The sequence below is a fragment of the Macrobrachium rosenbergii genome, chromosome 16 (genome assembly GCF_040412425.1).
Source record: "Macrobrachium rosenbergii isolate ZJJX-2024 chromosome 16, ASM4041242v1, whole genome shotgun sequence".
Taxonomy (NCBI): domain Eukaryota; kingdom Metazoa; phylum Arthropoda; class Malacostraca; order Decapoda; family Palaemonidae; genus Macrobrachium; species Macrobrachium rosenbergii.
The window spans coordinates 42,003,762-42,013,761 of NC_089756.1; the positions used below are offsets into that span (position 1 = coordinate 42,003,762).

At 36.9% G+C, this 10,000-nt stretch overlaps 1 protein-coding gene across 4 annotated transcripts in view; it reads right to left on the reverse strand.

The window, feature by feature from the left end:
* LOC136847371 (uncharacterized) overlaps window positions 1–10,000 on the reverse strand; it is an 85,077-nt gene that overhangs the window by 46,355 nt on the left and 28,722 nt on the right. The gene's annotated exons all lie outside the window — the stretch shown is intronic.

Here is a 10,000-nt window from a genome sequence, read left to right on the forward strand (position 1 = left end):
TGACCTAGGGATGGACAACGGCAAGTTTATTGGTAATCTATTTCAGTAGATTATTTTACTTAAAAACGAATACAACACACACAGCGTTTCACATGGTAGGATTATCAGAGCACTTCAGCCAAACAGATGGGCTGCTGCAGGTTGATGAATTCTGTTGTGATTTTACCAAAGAAGCCCTCATCAACCACAGGAATCAATTCTGACGGAACCAGATCAACAGAGTAGGCTGCATGGAACATTATATATAGAACGTGGGAGTTCTTAATCTCGGACTTCAAAAAGAATTCTGTTTGAGACCTTTCAAATATCTACAGGGACAGGGAGCATGGCTCCTGGCATGGTGATAAATCACAAATAACAAGTAAAAACTGCGCCACACTTTCTTCGGCGCAATAGAGTTTTCTGTACGGCAGCTACAGCGTATAATCAAGGCCACTGAAAATAGATCTATCTTTCGGTGGTCTTTGTATAATGCTGAGCCGCGGCCCACGAAACTTTAACCACGGGCCGGTGGTGGCCTATCCTATATCGTTGCCAGAAGCACGATTATGGTTAACTTTAACCTTAAATAAAATAAAAACTACTGAGGCTACAGGGCTGCAATTTGGTATGTTTGATGATTGGAAGCCGGCACAATAGTTTTCTTTTACAGAATACTAAATTTGAAAAAAATTACGCTAACCAAAAGAAAAAAAATTCAGTTTACAGAAAAGTATTCAAGTACAGTATGTAAAATTAAATAAAATGCAATAGCCTTGCCTCAGGAAAGGCTAAAACACGCGACCTCCAAAAAAAACAGATCAGTTATAAAATATGACGCCATCGGTCCTGAAGGACTGCGGCGCCAAATTACAGAAATCAATCAACCGACCGACTCCGAAAAATATACTTGCGTCTGTTCTAAAACGCCTCATACTCGCGTCAGGGATTGACGATAAAATTATGTAATAGCTCAAAAGCTTCCGTAATGGCGTCCGATGCAGCGTGAAGTTAGATGGAGTCGAGTCCGCCCGGCTGATTAAAACGATTTAGTTCACAGGAAGGTTGTACGTGTGTGTGTGTGTGTGTGTGTGTGTGTGTGTGTGTGTGTGTGTGTGTGTGTGTGTGCGCGTGCGTGCGTGCGTGCGTGTGCGTGGAGAGGTTAAGACGTTAATCACACAAGAATGGCGGGCAAAACCCCTTGTTATCAGAACATTTCATGAATATTATAAAAGTAGGCATTAGTACCCTAATTCAAAATGCGTGTTCTCACATCTAAAAAACTAACATGGTTATAGCTTTCAAAAGAAGCATATTATTATTATTATTATTATTATTATTATTATTATCATTATTATTATAGAATCAAATAAATGAAAATAAATCAACACATTAATAAATAAATACTTAACTGCCACAGCAACAAAACTGACAAGAAAAAACAAGGGCACTTATTTTACAGCATTCGTGCTGACTTATCAACACCAACAGATCTTCCGTGTTCTGTTGGCCCTAACGATGGCCGGATCTGGAGATAAGGCTAAAATACAACCTTGACTTGGTTCGACGTGCACTGGAAACACGAGCAGCAATAAAACGAAAAGAACATTCCCCCCCCCCACCCCACCATGAAATGTCTGAAAAAACAGTATGCCGATTTTCAGATCTTTAAATTCGTCAGAAATTACAACAGAATGAAGCCCGTTACATACAATGATATTATTACATTAAATACTTTGGTATATCCATATCTACAGAATACTTCATGATTTTCAGTATCAATAAATGTAGCCCGTGTGTTTCTAAACAGCAAGTTGTCTTCCAGTATATTGAGTGAAATGTCAAGTGTTAAGATAATGAACTGCAGCGTAAAACTACTTTTTACGATGTCAGGCAATAGATAATGTGATATTCGATTTCAAGTAAACAGGCATCTCTTTAATTTTCCTCTCTCTTACACAGTTTGATATACTATTCTTCAAGCGCTTGCCAGGCAGGCCAACGGCTTTTGTTCCTTAGGCTTTTTCTTTAAGAATTAAGTAAATCTCAGTAATTGCACACTAAACTGCAGCTAGACGACTCATTTTGCAATACTAGCACCTTCTAACAAACTGACAACGGAAATCTTCAAGGACCCACTAAGAATAAAATAACATATGACGGAAGTGCCGCGTTCGAAAAACACATATTCGTAAAGGTTATTATTAAACTTCGTTATTTTCAGATCTACCTTTGCCATTTTTCTTGATTTCATTCTTGCTCCACTAAATCTGGGCCAGGTAACAAAATCGGACAGCCCGTGCCATCGGTCTTTGCAACATGATCACTGATATAAACGACATATCGGGTCAATAAATAGAGAAATACATCAACTTTAAAATCAAATAACAAATGAGTCCTTCCCTCTAAAATTAAACTGCATTGGTGTCCAGTTCCATCTTGACTACGACAAAGACTGTACACATTTCAGCTTAAAGTTCAGCTAATCATTCTGGCACATATAATTACAACAGGCCTCGTGAGTATTACAACGTATGTTACTAAGGAACGATGCAGATCGGTCGACATTGTAAAGTCATAAAACTACAGAAACCTCGCTGAGGATAACAATATTACGGTTATTAAGGGAAAAAAATACAAGTATCAGTTTGCAATAAACACCGATGAAATGTTTCAATACAGGACGATTCACTGTTAAAAGCAAGATTTCAAGTGTGTGTGTGTGTGTGTGTGTGTGTGTGTGTGTGTGTGTGTGTGTGTGTGTGTGTGTGTGTGTGTGTGTGTGTGAGAGAGAGAGAGAGAGAGAGAGAGAGAGAGAGAGAGAGAGAGAGAGAGAGAGCTGCAACTAATGTACACTCGACCAATGGGAATGACCAGAGCCGACGACAGATATAACCATCCAAAAATAATTCTGCCAATAAAGCAGCAAGCTAACAGAGTCCTCACTTGTTTTCTGGCAATACTGATGGGAAAAAAAAAAAAACCTCTGCCTCAAGTTTGCTGTCCGAGTCCAGACGTCCGAACTTAAGGGCCGACGTTAGACAAGAATATCATCGGAAGCTTTAGTCTCGTGAACAACGAAAACAAGAGTGAACCAGTTAACACTTTGTAGCCAATAACAAATGAAATTTTTTAAACTGGCAGCTATTACAGTTGATGGATGTGCATGGAGTTCTCAAAAACGGAAAACGGAACAATTAGGCACCGCCTTCGGCTAACGAACGTAAGAACTGATGAAGTAGCATCACGCAACAATGTTATGAGAGAGAGAGAGAGAGAGAGAGAGAGAGAGAGAGAGAGAGAGAGAGAGAGAGAGAGACAGGTACATGTGGGGAAAGGGGGGAGGGGAGGGCCAAGAGGCAATTTACTGGCACTGATATAATTTAGACATAGACCACTTGAGAACAAATTAAACACGATTCATATAAAAGTTCTTCTCCTACCAGGAAGAGTGACTCCGCCTCTCTCTCTCTCTCTCTCTCTCTCTCTCTCTCTCTCTCTCTCTCTCTCTCTCTCAGCGCCAACGGTGAATCTTGCTGCTCCACGAAGCTGTTTAATTACCGCCTATTTAATTAATGACATTTGGAGCTAATGAGTTGGCGGAGGAGGACGAAGAGAAGGGGAGGGGAGGAGGGAAGGAGGAGGGGAGTGGTATAGGAGAGGGGTGAAATAAAGGGGACGAGAGGGTGAGGATTCGGGAGGAATCGAGAAGGCTGGCGAGGATGAGAAGTAGAAGAAAGGAGACACGGAGGAGGAGAGAAGGAAGTCATGAGGAAGAATGTGAGATGGAGAACGGCTGAGAGTTCCGGGCGGAGAAAAATGTCGCGAGATAACTATAAACAATGACGAAAAATTAATAAGGAAAAACAAAAGATGGACATTATAGAAAAGAGAAAAATACGGGAAATCACGAGGAACAGCAGAGAATAAACAACAACGACGCTTAAGTAGGCATGAGGAGCAAACGAAAATTAATAAAATCACGTACGAGAAAAATTGTAAATACAGTACGGAGACACGATATATATAATATATATAATATATATATATATATATATATATATATATATATATATATATATATATATATATATATATATATATATATATATATATATATATATATATATATATATATATATATATATATATATATGAGAATTTAAGAAAAACACAGTACGAAACACGAACAAAAAGTAACTTCTAGCTTATTTTCATGTGTATGGACATTTTCGCTTCAAGCGCCAAAGTCAGCCCATCTACAAATTTTGCAAAAGATTTTACGAGCGCATGATAAGTGAGTCGAAAATCCAATGTCATTATCTAGCCAATGAAAGATCAAAGCCATCTTCCATTTGCAAACCCTATGAGTATATATATATATATATATATATATATATATATATATATATATATATATATATATATATATATATATATATATATATATATATATATATATATATGTATATACACACATATAATATATACAGAGTATATATATATATGTATATACAGACATATATATATATATATATATATATATATATATATATATATATATATATATATATATATATATATATATATATATATATATATATATATATATATATATATAAACCCATCATTGCAATTTATACTACAATTATCCCTGAGATGGCTCGTGCATGTGGTGAGAAGTACTGAGTCGAGTATTAGTAGATATGGGAGAAGCATGTTAGGCCCTGAAAAGCAGATGAAGACTTATCTCAGACAAGAGTTCAGTCTTACTGGCACAAGACAGAAGACAGCGTGGTATGTGGGGGCGGGGGGCATAATTTCAAACTCAATTTGGAAAGAAAAATCCGACGTAAAAACATTACTGAAGACACCATCGGTGCTAAAGAGCCACTTGCTTGACTACAGCGAATTTGGGCAAATTCTGTCTGGCTGTCTGCAACCTTCAAGAACGTCACACTTTAACAGGAGCTCGATGGACAAACTACACACAACGAAACGAGGGTATACGACAGGAATTTGCTTTCCCACAAATGTTTGGTTTTAAATGACTGCATTTCAGCATTAAAAACGTGAAAACCGAAAAACTGAGAGACAGTATTATAATAAGTTTAGTAATTTAACTCCGTCGAGGAATGCGTATTAGTAATAAGAACTGTATATGATATATATATATATATATATATATATATATATATATATATATATATATATATATATATATATATATATATATATAGAGATAGCTATAGTATGATATGATTTTGTAAAACAAACAAATTATATTTATTTTACAGTCGAAAAGCTCAGGCATGTACAGCAGACCATATATAGCCTGGTCCTTGGAGGAACATTCATGGCATCTTCACCATGGGGGCGCATCATACCCTCACCAGCAAAGCGTCAAACCAACCCTTATGCCCACTGCACATTCATTTCGACTCTACTCACAATTGCACTTTATTTATTATGCTAGGATCCCGGAAAATCCAGGCTTAGAACCCCACAAGCTCAAAAGAAATGTTATAAATAACGCCAAGTCGAGTGAATGTGACGCCTGGTGCGCACAGGGCTGAAGAGGCTCTTACGAGCAAGGCGATATATAATATAATAATATAATAATAATAATAATAATAATAATAATAATAATAATAATAATAATAATAAAGTCTATGTAAATATCAAGCTACGACCTTAACAGAATGAAGGTATGGACTATATTATCTGTTTCTGTATTAGAAATATTCCACTGGAAAATTTATCTTATTTATTATGCCTATTTTGCATAATGGATATAACTTGCAAATTATTAAACAATGACAAAGAACTAAAAACACCTGTGTAACGGCAGTGAAAAAACGATCCTGGTACGAGAGGCTGAACAAATAATAAGCTATCATAAAAAAAACTAAAAATCCATGACATGAAATAATGACAGACCGCGATCTTAGAAAATTTCAAGACAAATAAAAATCTATTTTTTCAAAAAAGGGCCGGATGCCAACTGAAGGTTGATCCTACACTGCCCTTTCAAGCTTCATTTCTCGGCTCCCAACCCTTTTGCCCAACCATAACGTAACACGCGGGTCAGAAAATTTCCCAAGAAACGCACCTGTGAAGAAGTTAATTGCGGCAGGTACCCAAGGAACCCTAAACAATCACCTAATGCGCTTTCGGTTCCTCTTTGACACCGTGAGATGGATCACTTGCGTTCGGCCCTCCCCTCCAAGGAGCGAGGCCACCCCCTGGGGCCTGGGATTGGGGAGGCTGGGGATTCCTTAGTTAATTATACCTTTCACCATGTAAAGCATACAATTTGACGCCCCTGGCCAAGGGTTATTAGTAATACATACCATTCCCCAACTCAATCCCATGCGGTCTTTGAATGGCACCTCTTCCAGTCTGTTACAAATACCAATACCTTAGTCATATATTCTTGGTGAATATGTCTTGTAAATAACGAAAAATACGATTGACAAAAGTACAGCTGATAAAAGACTGCTTTACCAAGAATGGTAACTAAGACTCCACTGAGGTTTTTACTGCGCGTGAGTGACGAACACAGACAAAGGGGAGTGGGTGGGGGAGTGAGCCACCAGAGGGGGCAGGCCCATCCAGTGCCACCTATTGAGCGCGCGAGGCAACCTGCTGAGCGCTCTCTGATTGGCTAGCACCACATGCTGATTATCTCATATATTTTGGACTACTCCTCCGGTGATATTCATTAATCATTTAACGTCTGCCTGCTAAATGGCTGCGAGTCGTAATTGGTGTCGTGCCCGCCTGTTTGGTCTCGTCAGGGAATCATCCTACAGCGCCCCCTCACCCCCCCCTCCTCCATCGTGGCCATTAGGGGAAACATTAAATTCCCGTACATATATACATGTACATATGAACTCTCCCGCTATTGCCACTTCCGGGCCGCAATAATGAGATTTTTTTCTTCCCTTTATTTGACCCTCCGCGTGCTAATGCGATTATAATGCTCACTTTTTAAGTGGCTTCCACAAACAAGGTAATCTCTCTCTCTCTCTCTCTCTCTCCATGCGCCCTCCGCTTTCTTGGTAACCCTTTCTATGGGGTGGAAGAACCAGGCAAGATACAAAGGGCGACGGCGGATGATGCGTTATAAATTAACAAAGAATTAATATGGCTTCACAAGAACTTTTAAAAACATATATGAACACAATTTTAATATATATATATATATATATATATATATATATATATATATATATATATATATATATATATATATATATAATTAGTTTGTATGTATGTACACACACACACACACACACACACACACACATATATATATATATATATATATATATATATATATATATATATATATATATATATATATATATATATATATGTGTTAGTTTGTTTGTATACATACAAACTAATTATATATATATATATATTAAAATTGTGTTCATATATGTTTTAAAAGTTCACATATTAATTCTTTGTTAATTTATAACATCATCACACTTATATATATATATATATATATATATATATATATATATATATATATATATATATATATATATATATATATATATATATATATATATATATATATATATATATATATATATATATATATAATTAGGTGCAGGTGTACTTAAAATACAACACATTCACACAAATTTGAAAGAAATCTCTTCTAACGCTATGGCAACGGTCTTGAATGTCACTTTCTGCAATGATGGATGACCAAATTTTTAAGGCCATTATCACGTATAAATGCACTGCAATGATGATAAAAAAGATCACGAAAATATAAGTTCTAATCCCCTTCACTTAACAGTTAAAGCCTATATCTAAATGAACACTAATCTACAAGGTGTTCCCCTTCCGACGGCCTACGCAAGCCAGTTTCCCACACCATAAACGTGCAGTAATTTCCTTCCTTGCTAGCTAATTTAACCTGAGAGAGAGAGAGAGAGAGAGAGAGAGAGAGAGAGAGAGAGAGAGAGAGAGAGAGAGAGAGAGAGAGAGAGAGAGAGAGGTCATTTCCGAAACCATCATTATCCCACCTTCATTATCATTCCAAACCACTACCATGTAGAGATCATCACCATTTGTCTTCATTATCATCCAAGACAGTTTTCTTCGCACAGCCACAGCAAACATAATGACTATTGCATTCTCAATTTTTTCTCTCATTAATTATCACTTTTTATTCTTCCTCTAAACTTACTTTTTTCTTGTTGAACAAATTAGATATTCTCCTCCTACACTTATCATTACTAATAATTGCGTATACTTATTTATTCTCAATTAAATGCTTATCATTTCATCTCTTATTCTTTTCTTCAATTTTAATCCTTTTCCTTCGTTAATTACTTTCTTTTTACCTTGGCAGACCCCGCTACCTTCTTACGCCACGAATGGCGTGCCCTCGCAGAATGAATATTAATTATTCTCGTTATCAGCCAGAAAGTAATTGCCGGTTATCTGGATTCGTGAATCGAATTATCAAGATCCCACATAACACTGCATTTGTCTACCATGATAGTGAATTTCTGTAAGTTCTTTTCATGATGACATAATGAACGTGACATGCGAGGTTTATCATGATGGTGAGGTTTTGATCATCAGTGATAATAATCGCTGATATTTTTTCATTTTTTTTACTTACATTGTATTCTAAAAAAGTTTCAATATATAAATATGTCTACTTTCCCCCATTAATTGCTATCTGTCCTACTCTCAACGTTAAATAAATGTCTTAACCTTACATCTGTATTTAAATAAAATCTTCCACCTATTATTTCAAATATGGCCTTTTACACCTTTCAAATAAGCTTCTAATCATCTACTTTATGATGGCAATTAGAAATCACAGGCTTCGACAGTTAAAGCATTTTGCATGATTTACGGTTTTATACAAAAGCAGGAAACTAGTAGATTTCTTTAAATACACATTGGACATAAGAAAACCAAAACATTCTTGATATGCGGCATCACACATTTTAGCTGTACATCTCACTCCAAGCAAATATTTCAATGACTATAAATCAAACATTTTCTTCGTCTGAAAGCAAACGTAACCTTTCTCATTCTAAGCAAACATTTTCTTCATCATACATAATAAACATTTAAGAGTTGCACAATGACCAGCACTCGCCGAGACAAAAGATTACATCACACAAACACGGACGCATTAAAAACTATCGCAATATAATATCCATTAACCCCCTGCTAACGCCTCCACCTCCGCCTTCCCACCCCCTGGGGTTCGGAAAATTCTCCCTAATATCAACACCGTCCGCCCTCCCCCTCTTAACACCCACCTTCAATATCCCTCCCTCTCCCCATATCCCAGTGATATAAGATTCTCTCCCTACTTACTCTCAACCCCGCCAAGTGGAAGGTTGGGGGGGGGTAGATTTGGGCACGCTTCCTGAAAAGTTACCTGTATTGCCCTGAGCAGTGAATTAAGTATCTGTTGCTTATTCAATTCCGGTGGGTCGCAGCCAGGTTGGGGAAGCCAATGGCGCTTGCAACCTCATCCCAAAAAATATTTGCAGGAGACAACCTTCCGAGGGAACAAGGCGTACATGGTAAAAGTGTCATGGAAACGTCTCCATCAGTAATCAGATATTACTCATAAATATGAACGTTGCGAATGAAACTTGAATATCTCAACGATTTCATAACAAAGTTTCTTCGTGATATTTAATACGTCACGCGCACACTCATTTTATAAGTACTATTGTATTAAGCCCACATGAATGTGTGCACCAGCCTACAACAGACCTTTCACAGTGACGCCGAGTTAGTAATCGGGGGTAAAAATTAACAAAAATATGAACTGTGCTAAGCTCTTTCCCTGATTGAACACCATTAGAAATTGTCATTTGTGAAGGAAGAAAATAAACGAATAGCCCCTGTGCTCTTACTTAAGACAGTGCTCAAGCACATAGCTTGCTAGTATAAAGTCTTGCTAATCTGAAAAGAATTTCTTTACCACAACATTGACAATCTAGGTTTAAGTTCTACT